Source organism: Ornithodoros turicata, chromosome 1, assembly GCF_037126465.1.
Source record: "Ornithodoros turicata isolate Travis chromosome 1, ASM3712646v1, whole genome shotgun sequence".
Lineage (NCBI taxonomy): Eukaryota > Metazoa > Arthropoda > Arachnida > Ixodida > Argasidae > Ornithodoros > Ornithodoros turicata.
In genome coordinates this window covers 98,091,401-98,104,328 of record NC_088201.1, presented here as the reverse complement: position 1 = coordinate 98,104,328, position 12,928 = coordinate 98,091,401, and the positions used below count along the sequence as shown (strand labels likewise).

Genomic DNA, 12,928 nt, shown 5'->3' with positions numbered 1-12,928 from the left:
AGGTGAAAACTTCAACAGACAAATATATGAGGTATGCAAAGCAAGGCACACAAGAGTATCTACTATGGGCCTCCCTTCCATGCCGCATAACCTTGACAGAGATGGCATCCACTTCAATGACGAGACAGCCTTCAAAGTGGGACTTGGTAACAAGATGGGAAGCTTTCTGGGGGTACAAATCGCCTATGTCAGGAGAGAAGGGTACCAGCAATACAACAGGCCGAGAATGCAAAGAGATATCAAGCGAGGAAGGCACAATAGCACAGTGGCAAAAAACTCGTATGGAGAAATGGTACAAGCACTGGTCACGGCCCTCCTGAACCAATCCTGAACCTGAACCTGAGGCCGACGCAGGTGGTCAGGGCAGAAGGGGCAAGTGGGAGAGAAATAAATGTTGTAAAAAAGAGGAGAAGCAGACGACAGAGGAAAAAGCATCAGAGGATCTGCATTGCTTTCTTGAACATGCAAGGAGGAAGGAATAGAAGGAAATGGGAGGAAATATATAAAACCATAAATGAAGGAGCCATAGATGTCTACGGACTTGTGGAGACGCACCTCAGAGCAGCGGAAGCTCCCCCTCAATATGAAGGTTACCATGTAGAATGTTGCAACAGAGATACAGCTGACAGACAAGGTGGGGGAATAGGAGTTACCTTTCGAACTGGAATCCAGTGGGAAAGGGTAAATGCAACCTGCAAGGAGCATTTGTGGATGGTAGGCAAAATTAGAGACATGGACGTCAAAACTGCTTTTGTATACCTGTGGACGGGACAAGGACCTGTTGACAAGAGTCGGGCCATTTTTGTATTGTGTACAGGAAGATCTGAAGTCATTATCCAATGTAGAGGAGACACTAATAATAGGTGATTTTAACGCACATGTTGATTACTTGGATGGGTACACAGATGAACAAGGCAGCTTGCTCTGCAAATCTGTTGATTTGCAGAGACCAATGGCCTCATAATTGTGAACCTGGAGAAATAATGCCAAGGAAAATACACTTGGATGTCAAGAGAGTCGAAAACCTGTATCGACTACTGTCTCATGTCACATAGACTCCACCAAGCCCTGCGAGCTATGCATATAGATGAAGGCACCTGGAGCACAGGTAGTGACCATAACAGTATCTGTATTAAGTTTGGAGGTAGAAACAACAGATACCAGAAGCCACAAACAACGACAAAATTTAATATAGATGAAGTAATGACAGCGCTAGAAGACGAGCCAAACAAGGGTACGAGTAGCCCTGAATCTTTAATTACAAAGATAATTTCTAGCAAAAGTGTGAGTTTCGAGGTCAGAAGAAGCAACCCCAAGAAATGGTGGGACTCAGAAGTTGCTAATGCCATCCAGTGTAGGAAGCAAGCGTGTGCAGAGCACCGAAAAGCTAGAGCTGCGGGGTTGGACATGGCCGCTGTAAAGCGTTGATGGGAGGTATATCTGGAACAGAAAAGGGTCACAACATCGCCAATACAACAGAAGATCAAGCAGGTAGATTCTCAACTCATACAAGAACTCCGAAAAGACAAAAATGGACCTCAAAAGTTTTGGAAGTATGTAAAGCAACTGTCCAGAAAACCCACTAGGACACCAACATTAAGGAACACAGAGACAGGGGAAGAAGTGGAGGATGTCCTGCAACACATCGAAAAGTGGATCAAGCAAAAGTTTAGTTCAGGCAATACAGAGGCTGAAGCGACCATTACATTCCAACCAAGGCACTAACCTGCAAGAAATCTCCATGTCAGAGCTAGAATCAGCCCTTAAACGTATCAGTACACAAACCAGCACAGGCCTAGACAATATACCAGCAAGTGTGATAAAGTCAATTGGACCAAGTATGAAACAACAGATACTGAGATGGTTTAATAGCATTGCAGAAACCAAACAGGTCCTCGAGCGATGGACCCAAACCAGAGTGAGCTTTATATACAAAGGAAATGGCTCCAGGGAAGACCTGAACCACTAACGACCAATATCAGTAACCCCTGTCCTGTACAGATTATTTGCCCACATAATCAGAACAAGACTTGACGACTGGTTGGAGGCAGAAAAGATCCTAGGCGAAATGCAGAATGGATTCAGGAGGGGGCGAGGAACAGAAGACAACATCTACATCCTAACACAGGCTCTGGAAATAGGACGAAAGTGAGGTACAGGTATACATGCAGTGTTCCTGGATATCAAACAGGCGTATGATACGGTGGATCGTGCAAAACTATGGGAAATCTTGAGCAACAAGAAGATAGATCCTGCCCTATGTGAACTGTTGGCAACAATCTACTTAAGAACAGATGTTGTGGTGAAGTGGAGGGTCAAACCACTGCACCGGTCCGAATTGACAAGGGGGTGATGCTGAGCTGTCCTATTTCACCCCTTCTTTTCAATGTTTACATATCGGCATTGGAAACCAGGCTCATGGCATCCGGGTTAGGGTTCTGTGTTGAGTACTGGGAAGGAGGAGTGAAAAGAACTACCACAATACCTGGCCTCCTCTATGCAGATGATCTCGTTATCCTGGCATGTGAGGATCTCGTTATCCAGAATCATGTGAGGATCTACAGCAGTTACTGAACATAAGTGGAGATGTTGCAAACAGCCTGCAGTTGTCGTTTAACATCTGCAAATCTGCCTTCCTGACAACCAGCCACATCGTGAACACAGGCTGCCAGCACGCACTATAGGGCCAACAGCTACCAAGATGCAACAATTACAAATACCTCGGGGTGGATATTGAAGCACTGGGCCTTCCAAATTTTGAGGAGAGACTGAAGGCTATAGTCATGAAAGCTAAGGGTCATCTGAACAGCCTTGCAGAATGGAGCTACAGCTGCTTTGACGTGACGCGGGAGCTGTGGAAGATGGTCGTCGTCCCTTACCATACGTATGCAAATGCAGACACGTGCATATCTGGCGAATTCCTTGAGAGGAAACAACGCGAGGTAGTGAGGATGGCACTCCGAGTTGGTAAGCACACCCCCAACAAAGCTATTATGGGCGACCTTGAGTGGTCCAGTTTTGAAGCCCGCGAGGCGGTCAGCAAAGCCTGTTATTGTTGGGTAGGATGCCAGGAGAAGAGAAAGGCAACCAGTACTGTTCGATAGAGAACTACGGTTTTAATGAACGAGCCAGCGCGGTCCGCTCAAAGCGCGCGGCGGCAGGCCAAACAGACAAAAGGAGGAAGAAAACCAAAACTAACTGTCCAACAAACTTCTGTCGGACACGTTGTCCGAATATACTTGACACCCCCCCTCAACGTGTCGTCAAAGTGCCCGTGATGTCACGAAGGCGTAGAGACCCTCGGTGCTGTCGGGTTTTCTTGCCGTCCAGCGCCTTTGTCAGTATGCCAGCGTGGTTGTCCGACGTCTTGACGTACTCGAGCCTTAGTTTGCCCTCTTCCATCTTTTCTCGCAGAAAAAAGTGTCGGAGCTCGATGTGTTTGCTGCGCTCCGATGTCACTTGGTTCGTCCCCAGTACGATCGCGCCCTGGTTGTCGACATGCATTGTGTGTGGTGCGTCGATGAACTCGCTCGCTCCCAACTCTTGCATGAAATGTTGCATCCACAAGACCTCCTTCGTTGCATGGCACATGGCAAGATATTCTGCCTCCACGGTCGACAAAGCGGTTGACCTCTGTTTCTTGCTACTCCAAGAGATAGCTGCGCCAGCTAAGGTGAAAACGTAGCCACTGAACGACCGCCTGTCCACCTTATCGCTCGCCCAGTCAGCGTCGCAAAAGGTCTTCACTTTCCTCCCTAGCTTCTCGAACGTCAACGCATGATGCTTAGTTTGCTTGACATAGCGTAAAATATGTTTGATGCCGCTCCAGTGCTGCTCCGTAGGGTTCTGGTTGAATTGGCTCATGTAAGCCGCTGCGAATGCCAAGTCTGGCCTTGTGCCGCTGGCGAGATAAAGTAGGCCTCCGACTGCTTGGCGATAGTTGTGAGAGAGCACATTCGAGGCTTGATGTCCCTCGGAGGCTGGTAGGAACTTCGTTCCAGGATCAAGTGGCGAAGAGGCTCCTCTCGTATCGTTCATGCCGAACAGGTCCACAATTCCTTCGGCATACATCGTCTGGTCCAGGGTGAGCTTTCCGTCCTTCTGGCGTTGAATCCTTAACGATAAGATGTGGCTTGCCTCCCCAAGGTCCTTCACTTCGAAAACGTGTCCCATGTTTTTCTTGAAACTCTCAGCCTTCTTTTCAGTCTGAGCCAGGATCAGGATGTCGTCTACGTACACTCCAACTATGATACCTTCTGCAAGGTTGAAATACACACAAGGATCCGCCTTAGACCTTGTTAGTCCCTCGCTTTTCAGAAAATCGTCCAGCCGTATGTTCCATTGCCTTCCGGACTGACGAAGCCCGTACAGACTTTTCTTCAAGAGGCAAACGTCCTCCTTGCTCTTTTCGTGGAATGGAATCGGTTGTTCCATGTATATAGTCTCGTTCAGGGTTCCGTTCAAATAGGCTGCGGTTATGTCAGCTTGGTGGATAATCCATCCTCTCTCGACTGCGATCGCAAGTAGTATGCGAATGGATTTCAGCTTAATCACAGGGGAGTAGGTCTCATTGTAGTCCACTCCTTGAACTTGAGAATAACCGCAAGCGACCAAGCGGGCTTTATACCTTTCCAGCTGACCAACCTCGTTATACTTCTTCAGGAATACCCATTTGCATTTCACGACTTGACGGCCTTATGGCCTTGGGACAATTTCCCACGTGCCGTTTCTCCTCAGATTTCCCAACTCTTCCTCTATGGCGTTCCGCCAGTCTTCTGCGTCAGGCATGAGCAATGCCTCCTCCACAGTTGCGGGGTCCGGGACGGCACCACTTCCTTTGGCTATACAGCAGTAATTCGGCCGGGGCTTGGCTGCCAGCCGCTCGGACCGTCTTAGCGCCCCTAGTGGTGGTGACGCTTCCAACATTTGCTCAGCTGCCGGCGGTGACGACGCAGCCGGTGCAGCTTCTGGCGGTGACGCCTCCAGACTTTGTCCCCCTTCTCCGATGACCGGCCTTAAGACAACTTCTTCCAACGCTGGTGACTCCATGGACGTCTCACAGTCCTCGGCGTTACTGCTTACGATCACTACGTCACTGTCACCACTGACGGGCTGCGTCCCCGCTTCCACTTTACACGGGAACGTGCTCTCATCAAAAACGACGTCTCGTCCCAAAAAGAATTCATCGTTTCTCCAATCCCACAGTTTGTAGCCCTTAACTCCTTCGGGGTAACCCACGAGCACGCACTCCACTGCCTTTGGGTCCAGCTTCGTTCTCCTACTGCGTGGTTTGCTTTGTACGGCCCAAGCTCTGCAGCCGTATACTCTGAGATGGTCGATGCTGGCTTTGCTTCCGAACCATAGAGTCTCTGGCACGAGAGAGCCGATTGCTTTTGATGGGCACTTGTTACGAACGTAGGCAGCTGTGACGATCGCGACCACCCAGAGCGCTTTGGGGAGTCCCGATTCGATCAGGAAACATCGCGTCATGTCGAGTAGTGTTTGGTTCATCCGTTCCGCTACTCCGTTTTGTTGTGGCGTCCCAGGTACCGTTAGCTGTCGTCGAATCCCGTACTGGACCAAGTACTGCCGGAACTCCTTTCCTGTGTACTCTCCTCCATTGTCACTTCTAAGGATCTGAATGGTTGCGTTGTGGAGATTTTCAACCATTCGCCTGTATTCATCAAACTTCTTAAGCACCTCCCCCTTTGTTTTCATCGGATACACAACGGTGTATCTCGAGTAGTCGTCGATGAATGTGACGAAATAGTGTGATCCTCCTTTCGATGGGGGTGTGATGCTCCCGACATCTGAATGGACCAGCTCCAACGGTCCTGTGGCTCGCGTCGAGGCATCAGCAACTGGAAAGCTCTTCCTCTTGAGCTAGCCTTGCATGCACGTTGAGCACCTCTCCTCCTCAATGTCAGTTCCCTCCGGACGTAGCTGATGCACAGCGCTCTGGTGGAGGTGTCCTAGACGCCGATGCCATAGACCACTTGTCGCACGCGTTTCTTTGGACAGTCTCGTTGAAGGAAGGAAGTCTTCGTCCACGATATATAGCCTCCCCGTACGCCTGGTCAACAGGACCAATTCGTTGTCTTTTCCTCTCACTTCCGCTTTTCCATCATCGAAAGTGACTTTAAACCCTAACTCTTCAATTCTTCCGACGGATAGAAGGTTGCCATCCAACTCAGGCACATATAGCACATCTTTGAGCTTGATTAAAGTTCCGCCGTGCTCTTCCGAAAGTTGGAAGTTGATATCTCCTCTTCCGAGAACTTGCATGATCTCCTTATTTGCCGCTTCTACGGCTGACGTGCAAGGCGAAAACCTATCACACTTCGCTCTCTCCGACGTCATGTGGTCCGTAGCACCGCTATCTAAGTGCCAAACAGAACTTCTTTTTGCCCTCGTGCGTGTCGCAGAGAGTGCCACGTAAGTCAACTTCGCGTAGCCTGTTCCGTCCTGCGGACGTAGCCGGCTTCCATGTTCAGCATCATCTGCGTCACAATCTTTGGCCACGTGTCCAAACTTCCCACATGCGTAGCACCTTACGCGTCTTCTCGGCGGGTCCCATTTCGCTCCCGGCTTTCCGCTATGTCTCTTGTCCCACGCCTTCTCCTCCGAAGTTTTGCCACGCTTGGTAAACTTTTCCTTAGTTACTAGGGCTTTTGCTTCACCGTCGGTGTCTGCCGTATTCTCTGCATCTCGCCTCTGCTTTCGCTTCTCCTCGATCAAGAGCCTTGCTTTGACTGCCTTTGTTGTGAGCGTTGCCTCGTCTTGCTCGAGCTTCAGAATAAGCGGTTCATACTCCTCCGGCAACCCCATCAACATCACCAAGGCGACTTCCCTGTCAGTGAATTCGTAACCCCCGTTGGATAATTTCCGATGCAGATCCATCAATCTGCTCAAGTAGTCCTTCATAGGTTCTTCTCGGTCCTTCTTCACATTGACGAAGTCTCGGAGAAGCTGAAGGATATGTAGCAGACCATATTTCGTATGGATCTCGCGTAGGATGTTCCACGCATCTCTTGCAGTGGTACAGGTACCGATGTCGTCAAGGTAATTGTCCTCGACCACCAGGAAGAGAAACGTGAGGGCTTTATCGTTAACCTTCTTCTCTTCATTAGTCAAGGGTGCTTGTTGGTATCCGGGTTCAACTGCCTCCCAACAGTCCTTCTGTACCATTGCAGCTTTTGCTCGGATCGACCAGGCATGATAGTTTTCTGACGTCAGCTTCGGAATTCGGAGTTCGTCTTTCAAAGACATGTCGCTGTAGCTTAGCTCCTCATTTGCGAAGTGCGCTTGTCCAGTGGTATACGTCGTCGTCCCACTTCGTCGCACTGATAGATGTGTTCTAGACGTCAACTTCAATGTGCCGGGTCAACGCAAAGCTCCTATTGCCGTCGGACGTGTCCTCAGCACCCACGTAGAGGTACGCCTGGTCAGTGGAAGGCTTCGTCGTCTCACTGTCCAGCGTGTACTGGGCCCATAACCTGTTGGGTAGGATGCCAGGAGAAGAGAAAGGCAACCAGTACTGTTCGATAGAGAACTACGGTTTTAATGAACGAGCCAGCGCGGTCCGCTCAAAGCGCGCGGCGGCAGGCCAAACAGACAAAAGGAGGAAGAAAACCAAAACTAACTGTCCAACAAACTTCTGTCGGACACGTTGTCCGAATATACTTGACAGTTATGAGCTACGTTTGTGCACCATGGACGAGGGACGCTGGCCGAGAGAAATATTTAAGGCCATGCATTTCTCCGGGCTCTCAACAAAGTGGATCCTACGTACGAGGAAGCTGTGCTGGAAATACGGCATACCTACCCAAATGACTTACACTAGCCACAACACCCTTAGCCAGAAAATAATAAGAGACACTGTTGCGAAAGCTGAGACATTCGAATGGCGTCGAAAGGCGGAACTCAAGCCATCACTCCAACGTTACTGCGAATGTAAGCAAGAGGCATGCGCAGAAGCTTCATTGTACGATAATAGTTGAGGCAGCTCGCTACTCTTCGAAGCACTCAGTGGAGTCCTCCGAACGAGATGATTCGTTAGCAAGTACAAAGAGCTGGACGTCACGTGCACCTTCTGCGATCTACGGGTTCCGGAATCCCTAGAGCACGTCGTGCTTCGGTGCCCTGCACTCGGTGAAACCCTAGACATCGGCTTGAAGGTAGCGCTTCGGTTCGAGCACTCACTGAATGGGAGGCTTGCTGTCGACAGCACAAAGAGGAGGTTGTCAGAATGGTGGCGCCGTGGTCGGCAGCGAGCAACATTGACGCAACATGGCGCGCTTGACCAACAGCAGCGAGGTAGCGTACAAGACATCGGGGACGTGCACCACGAACAGTAGTGAATGAGAAACGTAGATCCACTTTTTTTCCTTTAAGTATATCTAGCCCGTCGCCCGTCCGCCTGGAATTAGTCCTGTGCTGGACCCTCGATACAAAGAGGCACCAGGGGGCACTACCATCCATCCATCCATTGGCAGAACCGTCGAGATTCCAGCGTCTGCCGCTGTTCACTGGTGCTTTGCGGTCAGCGGCGGATCCGGAGGGGGGGGGGCTTATGCGATCCCCCCCCCCAAGAAAAAGTCAGTTGGTGCTCTCTCCCATCTCTCACTCCTCGCTCCGACGAAGAACCCCCCCCCCCCCCACTCCCAAGCAAGAGTCTGGACCCATGCCTGCCTGCGGGTGTGCATTAATTGAATGCGTCAGTGGTGAGTTACTTGTCTCGTGAAACCTGTGAACATCGAGCTTTGTATATATGTGCGAGTCACACGAAGTCTGTGCAGTGGTACAGTGTTAGACAAAAGTTTACGGCACACGCTCTGCCGCATTCCTTCCTCAGAATGACAAGCTAGCAGCGAATCGGCCTAGATAACCCAGTCACCTGTTTGTACGTTCGTATGATACCAATAGTTGCTAACGTGTCACTCTGAAGAAGGAATGCGCCGAAGAGTGTTCCGTAACCTTTAATCCAGCACTGTATACTCTAAGGTACGCGCAGCTGTTTGTTCCATGCTTTGTCTGACGTACAGCATACCAAGCTCCTTTAATTGCTCATAGCAGCGGAAGATGCCGGAAAGCAAGCATGGAACGTGTACTACCACGTTTAAAAACGTACTGCATATCTCTACTCTACATGTCTGTTGAATCTTATTCTGGTCACTCGTATAATGCATCCCCTATATTACATATTTTAGCAGCATGGTGAAAGGCATCAACAGTTGTATTCGCGAAGGAAGAAATGTGAAACTAGTGGCACTGGGTATCATTGTGAGTGGATGATATGGTATGGTATAGTTTTTTAAGCTCGCCAGTTATGCGAACGAAGATAGGTAAGCAGATATTGAAAAAATACACACTTATCACAAATGCAATAATGACGTGCCCTTCAGCATCACGAACTGTGAAGAGTAAACCACATTACAGGCATTATTGGTCAGAAGGCAGCATAAAGAAAATACCATAGATTGAGAAGTTACCCGTCAAAAAGAACTGGATACAAGTTAAGTTAAGTTACCGTGTGCAAAATGTAAGTAAGTTAATAACGAAGTTCTTCAGCCTGAAATGTAACTTGCAGTTGGCCGGTTTCACGTCAGTTCAGGCAGGCAAGTCCCATCGACCTCCTGGATTTTCATTATTTTTTTATATTTAGAAGCTCATCGTACATGATGACCAACAGCGGTAAAACAAATAATTTCTACGGAATAGTTTTCGGGGAAAAAAATCGAGAAAATCCGGCCCTGAATTCGAGTGTTTCAGTTTTGCCGTGTTTGCGCGCGTATATCTCCCGAGTCTTAAAAGTTACTGCAGTGAATTTTTTTTATGCTTTAGTATACGTACAGGCCAGCAGTTCGAGCGCAAATTTTGGCGCGCAGGAGCAAAGCTCTGTGATATAAAAAATGTCGAACATGCTCTCTCGCGCAGTTTTGTCCCGCGTGATTTCTCTGGCTGTAGATATTACTCACTGCCATATTTGGTACTAATTCACTAAGCTTTTAATGCTCTTTCATCTGATATATGTATTGCGCATATAACCCCTACAGGTATCTGTTGAAACAGGAAAATGTTAAGGTATATTTCGAAAAAACAAGGAATTTGAGCGTCCGTTTCTCGAAAAGGCCCCTTTTTATTTCATTTATATTTTGCCAAGACATGGTCCGATGTTAGACCTTTCATTTTACGTAAAAAAATCCTGCTTCAAAAGACGTACACTGGCGAATAGCGCGTTAAAACGCGGCCCTTGTCTGCGTGCGTACGTGTCGGAGCCCGGCTGCCGGTACCGCGGGATGGCGGGCCTCGAGTCGATGCTCCCTTTGTTTGGGCAAGGTTGTCTAGCCTTCTACCTGAGCTATTCGTCAGCAAGTTTCTCACGTTCTGCTCAAGAAATAATTCACGCCTGGGAGTTAGTTATTTCCAACAAAGCATCTGAATGAAATCCTACGTTGCCGTAAAGCCGTATTTCAACGGCTAGGTCAAACTCAATGGTCAGCGAAGGTAAAAGCTCACTCTTTCAAGCTCCGCACACGGTGATACCAATACTGTACAAATAAATATGGAGTCAGGAGTTGCTTTTTCCACGGTTCCCCCAAGTTCCTGCGAAGCTTGCTTTACTTCATTTTACAAGTTATGCAGAGGGCTTTTAGCACAAAATGCGTGTTCTGTGCTGAACTTGCAGCAGTACATTTCTTCTCAGAGCTAGGGAAGTGGGCGGGTTCTCGCATTTGTCATAGTAACACTATAGACGTTCAGAGCAGAGTCATACGAGAGACGCACCTAATGCACTTCTATTTCGCTCAAAACAGCACAGTAGCCATGCCTAGCGAAATACAAGCGTGCCACTGGGGAAAACAGATTTCCATATTCACATGTGCGGTAACAGCTGCACGAAAACACACAGTTTTGGTGTTGTGAGCGAAGGCTTGTGTCACGATTCAGCACGGTCACTGTCGACTTCCATAACTATTGAAGAATGGCTTGACGAGAATGTTCCTGTTGCAGCTAATGATTTACGTGTCAGATGGAGCTGCGAGCCATTTTAAAAACCGGCATAGGCTCTATGAGCTCTCCAAATCTACTTCTGCGAGCGCGACATGGCTGTTCTGGAAAAGAAAAAAAATAGAAAAGGGAAAGAAAGAAAAGGGAATATGTAAACGTATACCACATCAAAGTGGCATACAAGGTTCGAATGCGTGACAAAGTAACCATTGGAAAGTCGAGGCCGAGAAACATTCATACCTAGTACCGTGGACAGTGAATGCAGAAGAGTGACTTTTTCATAGAAAGTGGGTGAAATCATTTGTCGCTGTCATTGCAAAATACTGCTTTTTCGCAGTCCTGTTAATATATCGACATAAGCTACCACTTTTGAGTACACAAAGTTGTCCCTTTCTTGTACGACATCACAGAAGGCCCGCCATTAGCGGTACCGGCAGCTGGGCTCCGACAGGTACGCACGCAGACTAGGGCCGCGTTTTAACGCGCTAATCGCCAGTGTACACTTTTTGAAGCAGAATTTTTTTACGTAAGATGAAAGGTCTAACATCGGGCCATGTCCTGGCAAAATATAAATGAAATAAAAAGGGGCCTTTTTGAGAAACGGACGCACAAACTCCTTGTTTTTTCGAAATATACCTTAACATTTCCCTGTTTCAGCAGATACCTTTAGGGGGTATATGCGCAATACATATATCAGATGAAAGAGCATTAAAAGCCCTGTGAATTGATACCAAATATGACAGTGAGTAATATCTACAGCCAGAGAAATCACACGTCGAAGTTGGGACAGAACTGCGCGAGAGAGCACGTTCGACATTTTTTATATCACAAAGCGTTGCTCCTGCGCGCCAAAATTTGCGCTCGGACTGCTGGCCTGTAGGTATACTAAAGCATAAAAAATTTCACTGCAGTAACTTTTAAGATTCGGGAGTTATACGCGCGCAAACACGGCAAAACTGAAGCACCTAAATTCAGGGCCGGATTTTCTCGATTTTTTTCCGCGAAAACTATTCCGTAGAAATTATTTGTTTTACCGCTGTTGCTCATCATGTACGATGAGCTTCTAAATATAAAAAAAATAATGAAAATCCAGGAGGTCGATGGGACCTGCCTGCCTGAACTGACGTGAAACCGGCCAGTTACTGAATTACTTTAAAAAAAGAACGCATTACTTCCAAGTTACTTCGGACACAAAATAACATTATGCAGGTCCAGCGCGCGTGAGCAGTTGAGTTAGACCTTGAGTTGCCTGCAGAGGGTGTGGGGGGATTTATTGACAGAAAAAAAAAGAAGAAATGAAAGGGTGCAACACGCTTAGATCGCTTTCGTTTATGTCCAACAATAGTCCTCTCCCTGTTTGTAAACAAATGACGTCGTAGTGTTTGACAGCGCCCAAATTTGGTAGAATTGAACTACGCTCGAAGCTAGAGGTGAACAAAGGTCCCGAAAGCCACGGTCTTGAGGGGAATAAGATATGGTCCCTTAAAGGGACGCGACCCTCGGTCCTACTTTTCTTTCAATGGGAGGCAGCGAACAAGTGCCGGTTCGTGGAACCCAGCCCTCTCCTTCAGATTTGTCTCGGTTTCAGTCTGTCTACCAATGTCATGATGACGTTTCTCTGGTAGAGGTCTATTCGAACGGTTTGCATCTTACTCCCTGTGGGCGCACAGTGGTTCAGCTTCATTTCAATGGCAGCAGTCCTTACTTCCTGAATAAAGTACTGTCGTTGACTGAACATCACGTTTTATGGCCAAAAATGTCATGAAGGAACCGGAGAGAAAGCAAGAAAATATGTGGACGTCAGTGAAAAGCGAGTTAAAAGTAACTTACAGCGGTTCTTACTTCCTGAATAAAGTACTGTCGTTGGTTGAACATCACGTTTTATGGCCAAAAATGCCACGAAGGAACTCGAGAGAAAGCA

General features: G+C 48.0%; 1 protein-coding gene across 1 annotated transcript in view; it reads left to right on the top strand.

Moving 5' to 3' along the window:
* The window catches only part of LOC135378496 (neprilysin-2-like), a 74,512-nt gene that overhangs the window by 50,753 nt on the left and 10,831 nt on the right, over positions 1-12,928 (top strand). The gene's annotated exons all lie outside the window — the stretch shown is intronic.